General features: G+C 38.0%; 1 pseudogene; it reads right to left on the bottom strand.

Moving 5' to 3' along the window:
• Positions 1 to 1,808: 1,808 nt before the first annotated feature.
• On the bottom strand, positions 1,809 to 1,958 carry LOC135536533 (U1 spliceosomal RNA; annotated as a pseudogene).
• Positions 1,959 to 2,749: the final 791 nt, after the last annotated feature.

Raw genomic sequence — 2,749 nt, 5'->3', positions numbered from 1 at the left:
CTGCATGATTTTTATAGCATGACAAATTGGTGATGGTGACTGCCCAGTTAACCATATGGCAAATGCACAGTGACTTTGCAAAAGTGAGACAACATTTGCAATATGTTTTAACAGTGAGGTACCATCACCAAAAGCGACATTCTGAAATCAACCCAAACGAGCGATGGAGAGGTACCAGAATCACTGCCCAGCCATCCCGAGTTCATCGGGCCAGTCAATTTGGCATTCCTGCATGATTTTTATGGCATGACAAATTGGTGATGGTGAATGCCCAGTTAACCATATGGCAAATGCACAGTGACTTTGAAAGAGTGAGAAAAATCACCAAATGGACATTCTGGAATCAACCCTAACGAGCGATGGAGAGGTACCAGAATCACTGCCAAGCCATCCCGAGTTCATCGGGCCAGTCAATTTGGCATTCCTGCATGATTTTTATAGCATGACAAATTGGTGATGGTGAATGCCCAGTTAACCATATGGCAAATGCACAGTGACTTTGCAAAAGTGAGAAAACATAAACAAATGGACATGATGAAATCAACACAACGAGTGATTGAAAGGAACAACAATCACTGCCCGGCCATCCCGAGTTCATCAGGCCAGTCAATTTTGCATTTCTGAAGGATTTTTGAGCATGTCAAATTTCTTATGACATTTGGCCCCCACAAAACATATGCCTTATGCACAAGCAAAAAAAAAACAACCTTATGATAATAAAATATGACTAAAGTATGTTGATACAGTTCTTATACGTGTGTAACTGACACAAAATTCGAAAATTTTTCGAAAAACGGTCCAGAAAGCACTTTTTTAGGGGTGTGTGAAGTTTTTTATGAAATTTAATAATTTTTGACTTTTGACTTCTGACTTCCTATGAAATCATATTGCAGATGGACAAAACACATGCAATAATGCGCAAGTAAAAAAAAAAAAAATTATGATAATAAAATATGACTAAAGTATGTTGATACAGTTCTTATACGTGTGTAACTGACACAAAATTCGAAAATTTTTCGAAAAACGGTCCAGAAAGCACTTTTTTAGGGGTGTGTGAAGTTTTTTATGAAATTTAATAATTTTTGACTTTTGACTTCCTATGAAATCATATTGCAGATGGACAAAACACATGCAATAATGCGCAAGTAAAAAAAAAAAAAACATTATGATAATAAAATATGACTAAAGTATGTTGATACAGTTCTTATACGTGTGTAACTGACACAAAATTCGAAAATTTTTTCGAAAAACGGTCCAGAAAGCACTTTTTTAGGGGTGTGTGAAGTTTTTTATGAAATTTTGCAATTATTGACTTTTGACTTCTGACTTCCTATGAAATCATATTGCAGATGGACAAAACATATGCAATAATGCGCAAGTAAAAAAAAAAAAAAAATTATGTTAATAAAATTGGACAAAAGTATATTCATACAGTTCTTACACATGTGTAATTGACAAGAAAAGCGAAAGAATTTCGAAAAACGGTCCAGAAAGCACTTTTTTAAGGGGTGATAAGTTTTTGTCCAAAAATCCATTTTTTCAAAATTTGGCTTTTGGATGTTGACTTGGAGTCCAATATCAATATGAAAAACCATGGTGGAGTGCACACGCCACCTGTTGGATTTTTGAAGTGTTACAACTGGCAATAGCCATATGGCATTTGAAGTAAACTTTGCATGAATCAACGCCGATTTGGGTGGTATTGGCCAATGTGTACATGGTTTGTCCTATGCCAATAATTTGCCATTCATTCAATGTGTACATGGTTTGTCCTATGCCAATAATTTGCCATTCATTTTTGTCCACTACGGGGATGAATTCCCTTACATAAATTATGCAATCGAGATTTCCACATTTGGGAAATTCGCAGGGGTCAGCACAGCCGGAGTGCAATGTCTGAGCCTCGCCCTGGGTGAACTGCCTTTTGAATCACAGTATCTCCCTTGCCAGGTAAGTATGACTTGAATACATCATTGGAGGGCAACTCTCTCCAGTGCCAACATTTTCGGCTGACGGTAACCACTTTGTGCTCTGATAATTTCACATCACATCGACCTGCGTTAAATGCCGTTTAGGAATGAACTTGCAGACAGAGTGGTGAAAAAGTAGTTTATTTTGTATACTAGACTATATCAGTGAAGCACGAGATTCCCATCATGCAACACTGTAGAAAAAAAATCTCCAATGACTTTAATATCTTAACCTGTCTGATATCACAAATGTATGCAATGTGACGAAATACAATCACACTCAGACACACACACACACACACACACACACACACACACACACACACACACACACACACACACACACACACACACACACACACACACACACACACACACACACACACACACACACACACAGACAAATGCATGAAACCAATTGATTTATTATCGATAACATCTCACATTCTCTTGTGCTTTTGATTTACTCCGTAAAAGAAGGGTTCTAATTCCACCATGGAAAACACAGGGCCATCAGACATCAGTCCAGTTCCACGCCTCACCAGCATTATTTCCTTTGATCATTTGAACAGGGCAAAGGAGTACCAAGCACACACAAGCTGCATTCAGTAACGATTATTGTGCTGACCCCTGCGAATTTCCCAAATGTGGAAATCTCGATTGCATAATTTATTGTAGTGGGGGACTGCGTTCGCGCTCTCCCCTGATATGCCTTGTTTTCTTCCTTATCGAAATGGTGAAAATGCAACAGCTGTTAATCAAGACTCACTTTGACTTTA

Source organism: Oncorhynchus masou, unplaced genomic scaffold (genome assembly GCF_036934945.1).
Source record: "Oncorhynchus masou masou isolate Uvic2021 unplaced genomic scaffold, UVic_Omas_1.1 unplaced_scaffold_6285, whole genome shotgun sequence".
In the NCBI taxonomy this organism is placed as follows: Eukaryota; Metazoa; Chordata; class Actinopteri; order Salmoniformes; family Salmonidae; genus Oncorhynchus; species Oncorhynchus masou.
This window is presented reverse-complemented; position numbering and strand designations above follow the sequence as displayed.